The sequence below is a fragment of the Amborella trichopoda genome, chromosome 8 (genome assembly GCF_054954075.1).
Source record: "Amborella trichopoda isolate Santa Cruz 75 chromosome 8, AtrichopodaSantaCruz75HAP2 v2.0, whole genome shotgun sequence".
In the NCBI taxonomy this organism is placed as follows: domain Eukaryota; kingdom Viridiplantae; phylum Streptophyta; class Magnoliopsida; order Amborellales; family Amborellaceae; genus Amborella; species Amborella trichopoda.
Genome location: NC_142343.1, coordinates 14701269 through 14720031, shown reverse-complemented (window position 1 = coordinate 14720031; position 18763 = coordinate 14701269).

Sequence of the window (18763 nt, the reverse complement as noted above, 5' to 3'; positions counted from 1 at the left end):
CTTATCCAAAACCGTCACCCTCCTTCCTTAAAAAATCCCGAACAAGCACAACTATCATCTTGTCCTATCTTACCAACACCTACTCTGACTGTCCAACTTAGACAACCCTCTGTACCTCGTCCCATAACTACAACCAATCCTTCCTTAGCAGTTGTAGCAAACCCTGCTACTCCAAAAGCCTCTCCATTACCATATGTCCCTCTGAAACCAGTGGTGAACCAAGGAGTTGTCTTTCTTGAAACTAACAGAGTCAAATATGATGTAATTGGGCACTTAAGGAGACTCCCAATTCTCTTGGGTGTTTATGGTGCTCTCATGTTATCAAATGACTTTTGTATGGCCCAAAAGCCTCTCCACTACCATATGTCCCTCTGAAACTAGTGGTGAACTAAGGAGTTGTCTTTCTTGAAACTAACAAAGTCAAATATGATGTAATTGGGCACTTAAGGAGACTCCCAGCTCTCTTGGGTGTTTATGGTGCTCTCATGTTATCAAATAACTTTCATATGGCCCTGATCGAAGCTCTCTACCAGCCTGAAGTATATGAGACCGAGATTGAAAGGATTGAGGTAGACCCTGCAATCATTAACAGTTGCATGACTATCACTTTCTCTGATGATGACCTCCAGTTGGGTGAAAGATTCCATAACTGGCCTCTCTTTGTGACTGGTGAACTCTATATTTGCCCAATCAATCAGATCATGCTGAATGGAGGATCCTAGTGAACCTTATGCCTAAGAGAATACTTACTCGGATTGGGATAAGCATCGACCAGATCAAGCCAACGAGCGTGACGGTTTAGGGATTCAATTAATCGGGGGAGAAACTAGCTGGTGTTATCCATCTCAAGCTTAAGATCGGGTATTTAAATACTTCCACACTATTTCATGTGATCGAGACAGATACTTCTTCCGACATTCTTCTAGGCCGTCCTTGGCTACATGATCATGGGGTGGTTCCATCTACACTCCATCAATGCTTCAAGTATAGCCGAGATGGAAGGTAAAACACGGTCTATGTTGTTAGGAGACCGTTTCTCATTGTTGAGTCGTACTATGCTGATGCGAAGTACTATTTCACAGATCTTGTGCGATCTCAAGAGCTAGTGTTGCTTATGAAAGCCATTACGAGTCCTAAAATGAGAGAGACTGCTGATACATCTCATGAAGATGCTGAAGATATGGAGGGATCCCTTACTCATATGTTTCAAAAATAGAAGAAGTGTGGAAAAGTGATTCCCTTGACCCTCATTGATGGAAATTTGCTTAGTTCTCCAATAGAAGTGATACCTCAAAGTCATCAACGATAAACTTCATATTCTACCCCACCTTCTTAAGAACCCATTTCAATGGTGGCTCAAACAAAACAAGTCATGAAGGAAGAAGTCACTGACTTGACTGCTCTGCTCCCACCATCGCTTATGCTCATGGTGATGTGCAGGAGTTATGTATTCCAATCCCCTTCTTAGAAGCTGAGGTTGCTCGTCGAGCTGAGACTAATCAAATAGCTGATCGAAAGGTCTAACACATTCTAGTCTCTCTAAAAGAGGAGAATGATGTTCACCTTACTCCGCAAGTCAGCTATATGCCAAATCACCCCAAGGTATTGCAAATACCAGAGGTCTTTCGCATCGAGGAGGATGATGCTCACCTTACATCACACACCCCTTTCAAGCATGACCATCTCAAGGTCATGCAAATCCCCGAGGTCATGCATATCCCAGTTCCCAAAAGGGAGGAAGATAATGCTTACCTCACAACTTCAGCTCCATGCTACCATGGTCACCCTAGAGTCTTACAAATCCCTGGGGTCTTTCATGTCCCAGTCCTCGAAAGGGAGGAGGATAGTGCTTACCTCACTCACCAAGCCAGCTACATGCATGACCCTCAAAAGGTCTTGCACTTCCCAACCCCTCACCGAAACATGACAAGTAGTCCCCTTCCACCCTCCCCCCCCCCCTTAGTGACTTTATTGGCACTCCCAAACAGCGATTTAAGGTTCAAAGCCAAGCCATTATTGCTATGTTAAAAGAGCAAGTTTAAGGTTTTCTCAATAAAGTTGAGACTATAAGGAAGGGAAAAGCTAAGATGAAAGACGTGTCGCCTCCAAATCCATTTTCCATCTCCCTACCCGACTTCATTCCAGAAACCTGAAGTACTGGTACTCCAAAGAACTCTCAAGGTCCCTCTTCTATACCTGCCTCAGTGTTACCAAACTAGGATATGTACAGTCCCAATATGAAGAAAATAGATTAGAACCATCAATGAATCAAGGGTTAAAAGATGGTAAAGGGATGTTGGCAACCTTTACAACATCCTAGCAAACTCAAAAACAGGGCCATGGATACTCAGGACACACTGGTTTACCTCCTTGATCGCTCTTGACTGACCAAATCTCTCATGTGACAGTATCTCAAGAACTACCACCAGCTCCCCTTGAGAAACCATGCTTAAGGAGTTTATTCCCCTAAAGTCTCAAGAAGAAATAGAGGTTGTTCATGACTCACAAGAACTTGAGGGTTTAAGAATGAAAGAGATAAAAGAAGAATTGTTAGCCATCGAGCAAAAGGTTGAAGTCTTTGAAGTTAATTAGGGAACATCTTATCCTTTACCCCCTGATGAGGAGGAAGTAGAAGAGGCCCCAACAATGTTAGAAGATGGTGGACAAACCACAGCCGATGACTTAGAAGAAGTGAACTTGGGTGATGAAGCTGACCCAAGGGCAACCTTCATCTCAGCTATTATGCCTCCTGAAGAGAAGAAGGAGATACACTGCATTTGTACATGCCAATCGAGATGTATTTGCCTGACATTATCAGGAGATGCCCAGTCTTGACCCCCAGATCACAATTCACCTGTTGGGAATTGACCCATCCTTCAAGCCCGTGAAGCAAAATTCAAAAAGGTTCCGAGCTGACTTGAAAATACAGCTTGAGGCAGAGGTGACCAAGCCTAAAACAACTAATTTCATCTGAGAAATCAAATATCTGAGGTGGCTGGCTAATGTTGTATCAGTTAAAAAGAAGAATGGTCAGATCAGGGTTTGCATTGACTTCCATGATTTGAATGCAGCTTGTCCCAAGGAGGACTTTCCACTTTCCTTCACTGAAATGATGATTGATTTGACGACCAATTTCTAGGCCTTCTCATTCGTAGATGGTTATTCGGGATTTAACCAGATAAGGATGACCCCTAAAGATGAAGAGTCCAGAACTTTTCTAACTCCCAAAGGCATTTTCTACTATACGATGATGCCCTTACGTCTCAAGAATGTTGGGGCCACCTATCAAAGGGCTATTACCACTGTCTTCAAAGATATGTTACACGAAGATGTAGATGATCTCATAATGAAGTCCAATGAGAGAAGCAGTCATATCCAAAATCTTGAGAAAGTTTTTGAAAGACTTCGTCTCCACCAGCTCAAGATGAATCCCTTGAAGTGTGCATTTGGTGCACAATCAGGCAAGTCCTTAGGGTTTGTCGTCAGGTATCGAGGCTTGGAGATTGAACCTGTCAAGATTAAGGTTATTCAAGGGATGTCATCTCTGAGGAATCTGCGAGAGCTCAGATCTCATCAAGGCAAGCTTTCTTATATCCAGAGATTCATCTCAAATCTTTCAAGATGATGTAAACCATTTTCTTGCTTGTTGAAGATAGATGTGCCTTTTGAGTGGGACAAGGCATGTCAAACAACTTTTGAAGATATCAAGAATTACTTGTTAAAGCCCCATGTTATCTCTGTACCAATTCCTGAGAAGCCTCTCATCTTATATGTGACTGCATTGGATGAGTCATTCAGTGCCTTGCTTGCTCAAAATAATGATGAAGGAAAGGAGACGATCTTGTATTATCTCAGCCTAAGAATGCAAGGAGCTGAGGAGAACTACTCTCCTATCGAAAGGATGTGTTTAACTTTGATATTTGTAGTCCAAAAGCTCGGACACTATTCGCTAACACACTCAATTCAACTCATTTCTCGAGAGGACCCTATCGAGTTTATCTTGTTGCGTCCTTGTCTATCGGGTTGACTTGCAAAATGGTTACTACTCATCATGGAGTTTGAAATCACATATGTGCAACAAAAAGCTGTTAAAAGACAAGATCTTGTAGATTTCTTGACTGCACTCCCTCTCCCAGCTAATTCACCCTTATCTAATGACCTCCCAGATGAAAAAGTATTTCGCATTGACGCTTTATGTGATTGGAAGATGCACTTTGATGGGGCTTTTCAGTTTGAAAGAGGAGGAACTGGAGTAGTATTCTTCACCCCGTGTGATGGTCTTGTCCCATTATCATTCTCTCTCCATAAGATAAAGTCTCATAATGAAGCAAAATATCAAGCACTTATCATAGGCTTGAAGATCGCTTCTCATAAGTACTTGAAGTACTTGGCCATTTACGGAGATTCAGATTTGGTAATCAGGCAGATCAAAGGGGTATATAACGTAAGGAAGGATAACCTCAAGCCTTATTTCAATACTACCAAGACACTGATGGCAGAATTTCAAGAAGTTACCCTTGAACATGTCCCTTGAAGGCTTAATTCACAAGCTAACATGCTCGCCAAGTTGGGGGAAACTATTCAGATCCCACTAAAGGAGCCAGCACCCAATTGCGTGGCAAAATGGAGATGTGTCGACTTTGTTGATAAGCTCGCTAATGAAGATGAGATGCAATTGTTTGATGAGTGCCCACCTTATCCATTCGGGGAACTAATTGTAGCTAGAAAAGCGTTGCAAGCTTCGAGCAGTTCTTTGAAACCTCATGTAACTGAAAAGAAGGAAGAAGAGGAGTAGGAGTCTCAAGTTCCCTTATGTGCAGAAGTGGAGCAAGTGACAGGCTGGCGAATCCCTATAAAGGAATATTTGGAACATAATCTGCGTCCCAACAGTCCCATCGAAAGTAAAAAGATTCGGAGGTCAGCCATATGATATGTATGTCGTGACGATATCTTGTTTTGACTTTCCTTCAATGACATGATGCTCAGGTGTATTACTCAGAAAGAAGTAAATCAAGTACTTAAGGAAGTCCTCGCTAGAGTTTGTGGGATGCACCAGTCTAGCCCCAAGCTATAAAACAGAATCACCAGGATAGGCTATTACTGGCCAAGTATGACCATTTTACGAGGATCTTTGTCTCTTCCGCATGCACATTTTGATATGTGGCACAGCCTATGGCACAACCCAAGAAGGAAGAAATCTTAAAGAGAAGTCACCTAAGAAAACTCATGTGTTGCAAATTTTTGCAAAGAGGAGATCCCTTCAATCAAACAGTCATATTACGAAGCCGCGACCTCGGGCTTCGATCCAAAGTAAACATCATATGAGATAAATGACCAAAAAGGTTGTATTTCGAGGTTGCAAGAAGGGGTACTTTCCGACAATTGGAATCCATATTTTGATGACTTACCCAATTCTAAAAGTGGTGGTTCAGTCATTAAATCGAGCCTTTCTTGCTACTAAATGATCATGGTGACTCCACTGGGGACATCGCTACCACATCGTCGGTTTATTTTGCTTGTCAAGAACTCTGCTCTTCATACACACACACATGTCTTCAGGATTATTTAATCCCTACGTCTGAGTTGGGGATTTCATCATCCCAACACTCATGAGTTTATCCCCTAGGGATGAGGTTCTGCAAACCTCGCTCCTTAATTTTTCTAGAATGGTTACAGGCCAAAAAGCCAACCATTTCCGAGTCAGCTTCAATTCATTTAACGAGTAAGAAGAGGGTTACTGGCCAAAAGATGAAGCAAAACCAATCTAAGAAGTTAGCTTCAGTTTATCCGATGTGTATATCAAACATACAAGCCAGAGATCTCATCTGACTTGTATATCAAACATACAAGGCAGAATTCATTCGACATGTGTATCAAACATACAAAGCAGGCTGCTCCGGCAAGGAATTGTCCTATGATGGAGAACATACCCTGTTCACAGTGGATGCCCTTCCACAGAACAACATGGACTTCACTGTTGTGCTGGAGGACTTGGCTTACAACAAGTATCACAAGTCGTGCCTTACCATCATTCACCACCCTTTGCTGGCCCATGTCAGCGTCATGCACGAACATCGCCACACGTAGCTCATCGTCGAGCACCACAATTCCCACATGTAACTTACTGCCACATGCGAGCAGCACTGTGTGCATCTCAACATGTCGCATGTGCTGAAGAGCATCGTCTGAAGCCAGTGCCGACTGTGTCCTTCAAAGGCCAGCACCGGCTATGCTCCCAACTCCTAGCACTAGCTGCCTTTCTGAAGGATCAGCGCCGGCTGTGTCAGCGCCGATTATGGTTCTAGCCATCAGCATTGGCTGTAAGCATCGGCTGTTCTTCTGTTAGCACTGGCTCTGCCATGACTTTTCGCCTCCTGAGACTCCTCATTTTCAAGGCCTAAGTCTTTTCACCTCCTCAATGGTCGCATGATTTCCAAGGGCAACTGTCTACCTCCTGCAATGGTCCACCTTCTGCGGCAGTCCACCTCCAGCAACCGTTCGCCTTCCCTGCGATGGTTCACCTCCGATCACCGTTCATTTCCCCTGACCTTTCGGTTTCCCGTCGGAACTCCTTTTCCACTGATGAAAAACCCTTGCGACGATCTAGCTCCCGTAACCGTTCGTTCCCTGGCCCTTTAGTTTCTCACCAGATCTCCTACACTTTGGTCGAAAAGTTACCCAGGCACCGCTAGTCTGTAACACCGCCAACAACACCGGGAAACCACTTAGAGCCACCGAAAACCACTTAAAGCCACCGAAAAACTCCCAAAGACTTTCAGAAATGCCCACTACTGCTCCAACCTATAAAACCTCAGCCCAAAGCTCCTTGTCCTCTTGGAAAATTCCCTGAAGAACTCACTTTTCTCACTCCCTTTTCCTGCAACTTCAATCCCTAGTAGAGTTCTGCTTGCTGAAACCTTCCCTGCAAAACCCTTGCCGGAATCCCACTGCTTGCCAAAGTTTCTATCAGGCACCCGCTGCTCACTATTAAAAACAATTTGTTTAATATTTTTACCTTTGGTGAAATGTGAAGGAAAATGGGGTTTTACCCCCCTTATATAGCCAACACTACCCTCAAACGCCCCTCAAAAACTGGGAATTCCAGTCGTGTCCAAGAAAGCCTAACGACGATGGGACGAGTCGGGTTTGGACCCGAGGCCCAAGGCAACTCCCATCGTCGCCTGTAAAATTCCAACAAACGGGCTGGACCAGGTCAGGCTTTAACCCAAGGCCCAAGGCAACTCCCATCATTGCCTGTAAATTTCCAGCAAACGGGCTGAATCAGGTCGGGCTCGAGTAATGGCTCCAATATTAATCCATACCCAGCGCCGGCTACATGATGGAAGGTACCTAGTGCCGGCTATGTTTCAAAAACCACAGCTCCGGCTATGTGCTCGGCAACTCAGCATCAGCTGTGTTCAAGCACTTGTCGTCCTTGGCACCGGCTGTGTTTTTAACAATCTAGCGCCGATTGACTGGTTAAGAAGCAGTGTTCGATGTCTTCAACGCCAGTTGCATTTTCAAAGACTTAGCACCGACTGAGTGCTCAAGAAATAATGGTTGCTACACCTGACGCCAACTGTATTTTAAGCAGCCTAGGCCAAAGCTGTGTGTGTCTTATCGCTATCTCAAGCGAGGTTGCCCCTTGACTCTGACTTATTGCCCCTAGCAAAGTGGAACCTAGGTCGATCAAAATAAGGTCATGACTTCTCATCCCCAGTAAGATAACCATGCGCATACTATTATCCCCAGTAGAGTGAGGGTCATTCTTGCTGTTGCAACCTCAAGTGTCATGCTCACTTATTCTGGCTTCAAGGATATAAAGAGACCCACATTTGTCCCCTTTTTTAGCCTTCCTATTTGAACCCCCTTGCCGGTTTTACCTATCTTGTCCCCAGAGAGTCGGGTTGCTGACCACAAACCTTTTCCCTATGGAGTCTCACCTACATGGCGACCCAAGTCTCGGTCCGCCCTGCATGACCTTAAACTGCACAGCCATGGCCTAGTTGCATGAACCTAAACTGCATGGTCCAAACTATATGACCTTAAACTGTAGCGAAGGTCTAGTTGTACAACCTTAAACTGCATGGTCCTAGTTGCATGACTCTAAACTGCATAACCGTGGTCCAAACTATATGATCTTAAACTATAGCGGAGGTCTAGTTGCACGACTTTAAACTGCATGGTCCTAGTTGCATGACTCTAAATTACATGGTCCGAACTATATGACCTTAAACTTTAGCAGAGATCTAGTTGCACGACCTTAAATTGCATGGTTCTAGTTGCATGACTCTAAACTGCATAACCGTGGTCCAAACTATATGACCTTAAACTGTAGCGAAGGTCTAGTTTCACAACCTTAAACTACATGGTGTTAGTTACATGACTCTAAACTACATAATCGCGGTCCGAGCTATATGACCCTAAATTATAGTGCACGCCCTAGCCGCATGACGATAAACTGCTTTGCATAGGTTTTAAAGGCGTGACCATAAACACGCACCCACATACGCGCAGACACCTTTTACATGCATCTTCACGCACGTCTTCCCTAACCGACACAATCGTGCGTGCGCACCACTTTTACTATCTCCCCAGTGAGTTCATTGCTTTCATCATCTTACATCATTCCCCAGTGAGTCTCACTCGCACTCACAAAACGGTGAACCATCTCACCATCTATACTCGTCATAAGTTAGTGGGTCACCATTTTTCACCCACCTTTCATACATCATCCATCTTTCATAGGTAGCCTCGTGTCATCCCCCGAAAAGTGAGCTAAAACCAGTACCATACTCACTCTATGGCCCCTACAAACTATCATTCATCTCCATTGCGGTCCAGCTGTACGACCTTAAACCACAGTGCACGTCCTGACCCCATGACGTTAAAAGGCTTCTCACAAGTCGCGAAGGCATAACCCTAAACACACCTTCAGCAAAAAAATGAAATAATGGGCATGGTGTATACCTTAATAAGGGAATGCCATGAGTAAAAATGACGGACGGGCATGATCACGAAACCATGAATAAAAGAGTTTCGACAATAAAACCAAGCATCGTGAGTAAAAATGAAAAAATAAGGGTAGACATGGCCAAAACTTCATGGGTAAAAGAGCCCTAAATAATAAGAAGTTGGTGAAAACCGACTCTACGATGCCACTTCTCAAGTTCAAATGAAACACCACTAAATGTGGCTATTCTTACAGTCATGGATAGTGACTTTCGGGGCTTATATTTGACTCGTTCCAAGTCGTATCATGCTCAAATTTAGTGAGAGCGTTTGTCTCGTCAAGACGAGAGATTCGATACGTGCTACGACACGTGACGATGCTCGAACAGGAAGAAAAACTAGAGAAAAGTTGATGATCCGTAGAGAAAGTTGCAAAAAGTTCAGCAGCAGCACTCCCCACTCCGGCGGCCAATCACGACGCTCGCATACCCGATCGGTACAAAACCAATTGCATTATGTGCATCAGATCGGAGGCTATCTCTGGTCTGAACCCTGCATACGATGAACGATTGGATTTCACACACAGATGAATCAAGCTATTGTAAATTTTGGCCATCGAATTTCACGATTTCGACCAAAAACTCAAGACGACGAAATTTTCATTCGGACACAAAATCAAGCTGCGTTGGTTGCAACTTGATCGTGACGGCATGCTTAATGTGATTCAGCGAAGAAATCACAAAGAACCATCAAGGAACAAACACACAATCGATTCAAAGTTTTCATGATTCAAGCAAATTTCAAGTTTCATGATATGGCTTAAAAACATGATTCATGGCTCGAAGTTGGTATCAAATCAATGGCCATCCCGAGCCCTATAAGAAAATAATCATCTTTGGATCAATCGGGCACTAGAACAACCCCGGATCAGTCATGAAAGATCACGTAAGTTCTCGGGCAGCAGCAGGAACTGTTATGAAATTTCACACATTGTTAAGCAAGGGAAAAATAGTCCTTTGCACCCATTTTTAGAATTCTTTTTAATTCAATTAAATTATAATTATCTTCAATTCTAGGTAGTTTTTAGGTGTACACCCATGTTTTAGCCCAATTCTATATAAGCATACAAAGCCAAATTGTAAATCCCCTTGGGTTCATTCTAAAAGATTCAATAAAGACTTCATTTTTGCTCAAGCTCGTGGGTGCGTCTTGGAGAGAGAGAGAGACAGGAGAGAGAAGAAAGGGTCAATACCTTTTGATAAGGTAACTTTCTCTCTCCTCCCCTCATTTTTTCTCCTCTTCTTTTTTTCTCTCTCCTCCTGTCTTTCCATCTCCTCTTATTTCTTTCTCTCTCCTCTTATTTCTTTCTCTCTTCTCTTCTTTCTTTATCTCTCCTCCCCTTTATCTCTCTCCTCTCCTCTTCTTTCTTTATCTCTCCTTCCCTCTTTCTCTCCTCTTCTTTCTTTCTCTCAACTCCCCTCTTTCTCTCTCCTCTTCTTTCTTTCTCTCTCCTCCTCTCTTTCTATCTCCTCCCCTCTTTCTCTCTCCTCATCTCCATCTTAATCTCTCTTTGTCTCTCTTCTTCTAATCTTTATACTCATTCTCTCTCCTTATCTCTATCTCATCTCTATTTCTCTCTCTTCTTCTAATATTTATCTCTCTTTCTCTCCTCGTCTCTATCTCTATCTCTCTTTCTCTCTTCTTCTAATCTCTATCTCTCTCTCACCTCGTCTCTATCTCTATCTCTCTTTCTCTCTCTTCTTCTTATCTTTATCTCTTTCTCTCTCTTCTTCTCATCTCTATCTCTCTTTTTACTCTTTTTCTAATACAGTAGGTGAAGCTTAACACCGACTGCATCTTCTCTCTCTTCTCTATCTAATACAATCGGTGAAGCCTAGTACCGACTGCATCTTCTCTCTCTTCTCTATCTAAATACAGTCAGTAAAGCCTAGTGTCAATTGCATCTTCTCTCTCTTCTCTATCTAATACAGTCAGTAAATCCTAGCGCTGACTGTATCTTCTCTCTCTTCTCTATTTAAATACAGTCGGTGAAGCCTAGCATCGACTACATCTTCTCTCTATTTTCTGTCTAAATATAGTCGGTGAAGCCTAGCGTCGACTGCTCTTCTCTCTCTTCTCTATCTATTACAGTCCGTGAAGCCTAGCGTTGATTGCATCTTCTTTCTCTTCTCTGTCTAAATACAATCGGTGAAGCCTAGCACCGACTGCATCTTCTCTCTCTTCTCTGCCTAAATATAGTTGATAAAGCTTAACGCCAACTGTGTTCCCTCTCTCTTCTTTGTCTGATACAGCCGGCAATGTCTAGCGTCATATGTGTTTTTCTCTCTTTTCTCATATTCTTCTCTTCCTTTCTTTCTCTACCGTCTCCTCCTTGCTATTCCCTTCTTCTCTTATCTAGCTTCTTATTCTTTCTTTAGGACCTTCATTCTGTTATTTTTTTTGTTTGATAAAAGATGGGTCAAGATTAACTTCTCATGGTAGTCCTGTCGTCTAGCCTTAATGTTATTGTGTCAGGATTACTGTATCCGCTTTATTGTCACGACAGACTAACCATCATGTCTAGCTAGTCAGTATCGGTATTGACATCTAATAGTAACCCTGTTGAGCTAGTCTTAGTTACCGAGCCTGTTTTACTACCACGTCAGGCCAATTACTCACCAGCTTAGTCATTAAGCTGATCTCCTGACCTGGTCAAATTGCTCTCTCCCCCATCTTCCTTCTCTCATTTTTCTCTTCTTCCTTTGAATGTGCATGCTTGTGTACACGCACCAAAGAGGAAAAGGTGAGGTCTGTTAACCCACCTGTCTTATAATATTTTTCCATAAGTGGGTGATTGCAGAAAACAAGAGAATACAAGCCAAGGGAGCGATTCGGAACCAGTTTTATTACTGAGGGGCTTTCTTCGTGATCTAAGAGGGCGCCGACTCTTGCCAGCCCGAGTAAGTCCCGAACCCACTTTAAACTCCTCTCTCATTGGTTGGTAATACCTGCCTTTGTTCTCGAACGATGTTCTCGAGAGAGCGATCTCAAAGTCTCGGGTCTCCTTGAAACCCGAGACCCATGTCGCCCGATCATCCAGATTCATAGGGCGAGATCGAAGCACTTAACCAACCGTATTTTTAGGAGGAGGATTTGTGAAGATACATATCTTTTTGTTAGGCTCTTCAATAGGCTGATTTTTTGGTGGGTCAATGATATTCCCCCTATCAATCAACCCTTGAATAACCCGTTTCAAATGATAGTAATTTTTTGTGTCGTGTGCATGATTTTGATGCTATTTCACCATTTGCTCTTGTCCGTGACTTGGAATGGTGGCTCAGATGGTGCTGGGAGGTAAACCATATCTTTGGAAAGGAGTAATTCAAGAATTTTTTTCTAATGGGTTTTTGAGAGGAGTGAAATTATTTATCTCACATTTGGTTGTTATTTTGAGCGTTGGCTCTAAGCTGACCCCTTTGGTTTTGGTTTTGGTTTTGATAATTGCGTTGAGTAGCTGAACTTCGAGCCGACCCGTTAAAGACAATTTCATTAAATTGACCAGAAGTATTCCCCTTGTTGTTGTTGTTGTTGTTTTTGTCTATCTCGTTTTGGGGAGTGGTTATGAATTTGTTCTCGGGTCTACCTCTGACCCTTTCATGGCGTGCCACCTGCTCAATCATGGAGTCGAAAGAGTAGGGTATAAGACCTTGGTTGAAGAAGGTCCTGTATTCGAGGGCGGCTTTTTCTAAGGCCATGGAGATCTTGGCCGGGTCTGTGAGTAGGCATTCAATGACCCACATCGTTGCCTCACGGAATAAACTGATGAAGTCCTCAAATGATTCTCCTGGATTTTGTTTTGTTGCACTGAGCTCACCTAGGGAGAGAGGCCTTGGTGTCGATCCATGATAGTGAGAGACGAATAAATTGAAAATTTGATATGGACTGATGTGCGGTTGAGTACACATCATTCTTCGATGCCAGTTCAGAGCCTCACCGGACAACGTTTGCGAAAATATAGCCTTCAGTTGATTTGAACTATCTCGCAAAGATCGAATGGAGAGGAGGTATGCGTTAACGTGGGCATCTAGATCACTCTTCACGTTAAACTTGTTTCGGAATTCTGGGATGACGAATCCGAAAGGAAGGTCCTCCATGCCTTCGAGGGTCTCATGAACGTAAGCCTTTGGAGTTAAAACTTTGTGAATGCCCATTCTTACAAGCATGGCTTGCATTACTGTCATGGTGCCTTCGTACTGGGCATTCGGGATGACGGTAGGCCCATCGGGTGGCAGGTTCCCAAGTGTCGACTGATGAGTCAAAGCTTGGGGTATGTATTGGCCTGTATGGACCTGAGGTTGATGAGCCGCAGTCATCAGGGGGGTTCGATATACCTATTCCTGAGGGATGTATTGTCCCATAGGTGTCACCACCAGCTGTGGAAATTACATAGTCTGTTTGACTGGATGGACTACTGAGACCGATTGAAGAATCAGTTGACTCGGTTGTTCTGTGGGTTGTCATATAGCACTAAGTTGGTTTGGGACCGACACATGTGTTGGGGCATGAACAATATAGCCCCGGTCTACTAAACTTTGAAGGGAAGCTTGGACACCTACATCACCTAGTAGTGATTCAAATCGATACCTCTGTTTCGCATGACATTCAAGTTCTTATGAGTTGTGCTATGGTGGCTTGAGGCCGAGTCAGATCCTTTAGACCTAGGTGGGTCTTGGTTTTGAGAACGTCATGCCTTGGGGTTATCTTGGTTGGAGTTATGAGAATGAGCATTTTACACTGCATGGACTTCTTCCCTCACTCGACTCCTACTTAGGGTGCCTAAAAGCCTCTGCAAGATGACCCCGGGTCGAAGCCCTTGACTATTCAAAGTTTTTCAAGCTGAGCTAGCTTTTTGGGCCACACAGATCTCAGGATTAGGAGCTAATCCTTGAGACTTTGCCTCTAATTGAGGACTTGGGGGCCGAAAAATGGACGAACCGGGGTTCTCGCCATAATCCCATTGGATTGCGGCATACTGGCCTTTAGGTTTTGGAAGATTAGGTTTGGAGTCGGCTGTAGAATTATCATCATGGTCACCTTGGGTAACCAACATGGTGACTCTGTTTGACCCGGTTCTTGAATCTAGACTTAGGACAAGATCTAGACTCGACAACTTAGGATAGAATCTAGTCTGGTTCTAAGGGTGAAACCCTAAACTAAGGCCTAAGCTAGGACTAGACCAGATGAATCTCACTAGACTCGATGGGTTTTAATTTAGACCCTGAACTAAGATAAGCCCAATCTAGATATAGAGGCAACTCTGTATTATGACTTAGGTTAAGACCTAGGCTGAGATCTAAACCAAATGGGTACGAATCTTGGATCAGACCGAGAGGGGGTCTAAGTTCGGACTTGGGTGTGAACCTGGTTCGAACCTAGACTGAGCTAGGTACAACCTTGGGCTTGGACCTAAAGGGTTTTGAATATCAGACCAGGTGTTGACCCGAACTGGATCAAGGTTGGGCTAGATACATGCCTTGGCTCAGACCAAAAGGGGGCCTAGGTTAGGACCAAGGTGTGAACCTGGTTCGGACCTAGGCTAGGCTAGGTACAAGACTGGACTTAGGCCCAGAAGGTTTTGAAAATCAGACCGGGTGTGGACCCAGACTGGATCAAGGTTTTGTTAGGCACGAGCCTTGTCTTGGACCAAAATGGGGCCTAGTTTCGAACCAAGGTGTGAACCTGGTTCGGACCTAGGCTCGGCTAGGTATAAGACTAGACTTAGACCTAGAAGGTTTCAAATATATACCGAGTGTGGACCCGGACTAAGGTTGAGGTGAGATTTGGGGGGAGACTTGGCTTAGACGAAAAAGGGACCTAGGTTCGAACCTGCGTGTGAACCTAGTTCGGACCATGGTTGGGCTAAGTATGAACCTGGACTCAGACCCGGCAGGGTTTAGCTCGAACCATAATAGGATCCGAATTGAGATCTGATACTTATTAACTAAGATACGCAAACACAATACTCGAAAACTTTTGCCATAAACTATGGGTAGGCTCGGTCTGAGTTGGTTCCTAATTATTGAAATGTGGCTAAGCTGAGTAGGTCCTCATGTAGGTCATGGCCTCCTGTTATAGGATTTTAACCAGGTCCTACTATGTGTGGAGTTGCTTTGATGCTAAGGATTACAAAAGGGCGCTCACAGTTAAAGTTATGCGAATCCCAACCGCCTCGACTCTCAATGTTAGGTTCTCCTCACGATAGTTATTGCCAGATTTTGGGGGTTTTCGAAAACTTTTGTTGGTTTCTCGAGCTTCCCTGGTCCGTTGTGTGCAAGAGTTTGTAAAGAAGCATGCAAGTGAAAAGAAAAATAACAAACAGGCAAACACACAATGCAAGAAAGAAATGTGAGCACTTTGCACTAATCGTGCCCAGTAACGTGTGCTTCGAATCGGATTTTTGACCAACCAAATGCACAGTTCAGGTGTAGGGGTGAGCAACCCCTAAGAAGGTATACAATAAATAAAAGTGGAACTAGGCACTACCTGCGCCTAGTTGAGCGCGCCCCGAGTCGAGGGTGACTCGATCAAGGCATAGGTCGAGATGGTGTAGGTGACTTAGCAATTTTTTTTTTCTTTCCCCTTTTCTTTTAATGAAAAGAGAAAGAAGTGGCAACTACCGAATTACAAGCAAAGAAATAAATGACTTTCTTTTTTTTTGAAAGAGAGAGAAGCCTGAAAGGTGTTTTTTTTTTTTTTTTAAGTGGAGATTCCCTCTTTTTTTTTTTTTTAGAAAATGATGTGGCTTTAAAAAAATTCTTTTGTAGCAAAAGTGACTTCTTTTTTTTTAACAAAATAGGCCATCAAAATTTTCTTCCTTTTTTTTTTTCCAGGGATTTTTTTGTTTGTTAAAAAGAAAGGCCTTGAAAGTTCTCTTTCTTTTCTTTTTTTTGTTGAGGTTTTTTTTTTTTTTTGGGAAGCAAGATGACCTTCTTCTTCTTTTTTTTTTCTTTCTTTTGAAAATGGAAGAGTTGAAAATGAACAAAAGTGCTGATTTTTTATTTTTTTTAAAAGGCTAAATGTGCAATTTTCTTTTTCTTTTTGGCGTTTTATTTATTTATAAGAAAAATGGCCTTAAACACACACTTTTTTTTTTTTTGGAACATAGAATGGCCTTAAAAGAAAATAAATTATTCTTTTTTTTTTGAAACAAGAAGGCCCAATTTTTTTTATTTTTCATTTGGAAACAAAGAAGGTTTTTCTTTTAGCGAAAGTTTTTTTTTTTTTTTATTTGAAGATAGAATCGCCTTACAAGAACTATCCTTTTTTTTCTTTTCCTTTTTTTTATTTAATTTTTTGAACCAAAAAGGCCCTAAAAGTTTTTAGTTTTTGAAATAATAATAATAATAAAAGAACAAAACAATTTTTTTTTTTTTTTGAAAGTGAAATGGCCTCAAAAACCTTTTTTTTTTGTGAAGCCGAAGAGGCCTTACCACATTTTTGTTTAATAGAGACCAAAAACAAATTCCAGAAAACTACTAAGGTAGTAGAAAAAAAAAATTAACGAATAAAAACCAAAAGTTTTGTGATCCGTAAGAGAAGTTGTAACTGTTATACTCGGTTGCATGCCAGGAGCAAAAATATACTCAGGCAACAAGTTTTCTTGCTAAGGTAAAAGCTTCGTTTAAACAGTAACTTGTAGAATATGAAATGCGTTGCAAAGATGGACGAATCAAACGCGTATCAGTTAGGCAGACCCCTCACGACAACGGTCCTTGCGACCTTTTTCTCTTATTAAAGTTCAAATTACCATTATTTTTTGGTATTACTTTAAAAAGCACGTGAGACCCAAACCTTTATCCCCTTAGAAGCATAAGATAAACACGTGAGACCCAAGCCTTTATCCGATTCCCTTAGATGCAGAAGATACACCAAAAGAATAAACGTGCTCTAGAAGGCAATTGGGTGAAAAAGAGATATTCAAATGATTGTCAACGAAAATAATAAAGCCCAAAAAAAACATTTTCTGATTTTTTTTTCTAGGCAACTAAATAAAAGAAATACTAAATTATAGGAAGGAATCGAAGCTAGGTTTTCCTATGGAAAACATTATTCTTCTTTTTTTTCTCTCTTTTTCTTTTTTTTTTTTCGTGCACGGATCTAGCTCGAAATGCCCCACGGTGGGCGTCAAACTATTTACAGTGCAAATCGGAGAGATCTTCATAGGAAGATCCCTCATATTTGAACAACACAAACTGGTTGTTCTTTAAAAAAAGTGATAGAGATAGTGGGGACAATTGAATTATGATATGAGGTCAGATCTACTAAAAAATACATAGATCTCCTCTCAGATCAATGGCAGAGCCAGCATAGATATGAAAACAGGAAATACTGAATGAAATATGAATAAAAACCTAGATCTAACAAAACAACTAAAAAAATAAAGAGAAAGAAAATGAGAAAAATACATGGCCAAGCTAGTTGGCTCGGCAAACCCGAGGCTTCGAGGCCTCACCCGTATCAGGACCGGTTGAGTTTATGTCGTGCGTCTTCTTTTGTCTCTCTTCAGGTTTTGACCAAGCCTTGGCTTGGTTGGATTTTTTTAATCTAAGGGTGGCTTAAAGTTAGGGTTATCCTAGGTCTAGGGTTTGCTAACCGGCTTTTTCTCTCTCTGAACTCTCTATCTTTCTCTCTCTAGATTTCCTAGCCTCTTTCTCACGTCCCATTTCTCCCTCTCTCTCTCTCTCGTCCCACCTCCTTAAGCGGTCTCCCTAGCGTCCCACATCCCACACCCTTCCCAAAAAGGCTCCCACATCCCACACCCTTCCCAAAAACGCCCGTTAGTTTTATTTTTTAAAAGACTTAATAGGGATGTAGAATGGAAAACTACTAAAAACTATGGCATTTGCTATGTGTAGACTGGATAACTACTAAAACTATGCGTGTGCATTGGATAACTACTAAAAACTATGGGATTTGCTTGGTGTAGAATGGATAACTACCAAAAACTATGGGATTTGCTAGATGTAGATCATAGGTTGGGGACCATGGATTATGGTGGTCTATGGTTTAGGGGTCTATCGAAATAATGTGGTCTTATAGGTTCATGAAAACCATAGAATTTGTCAGTTTTAAAATGGGGTGTCTACAAGGCTTCATCCAGCTTTGAAATAAGGTGAGAGAACACCCGAGTTCTCTTCGATCCCTGTTTTTGATTTTGGTTTGGGGTGATTTAGAGATCACCTCCATTACACCTTGCCCCTGACTTCCCAAACCTTAGCCTGGTTGGAAGCATTGGGAGAAGACCAAGTGCTAGGCCTCGAGGGACCCGAAATCATATCAATGTTGACATTGGATGATGTCTTCCATCAATGTGGAAGTTTGCAGAATTTGAGGAACAGGATCGCTGGCCTTTAGGCGTAAGGTGGCGCAATTAGCTTGCTCAAAGGAAACGAGCAGGAAGACAAGAGAGTTCAGCACATACCTTGGCATTGCTATTCTTGGTCAGAAATTTGAGCCACTAATGGAGTGTAGAGGCCACCACGAGATTCTTATGTAGACACGACCTTCCTAACAGCATGTTGAATGAGGATTTTATGTCCAAAACGTAAAACTTAATCACTTGGATGACAAGGCCGATCTTGAGAGTGAGAGGCAATATGCCTTTACTTTATCTCTTGATCCCATCGTATGTAGTGATATTGAGCTGACACGGCTCGAAATCATCCAGGCTCTTGCCTATCTGCTTCACCGTTTTCATAGCACATATGTTTAAGGATGCCCCGTTGTCAATGAGTACCCTTCGTATCTCATA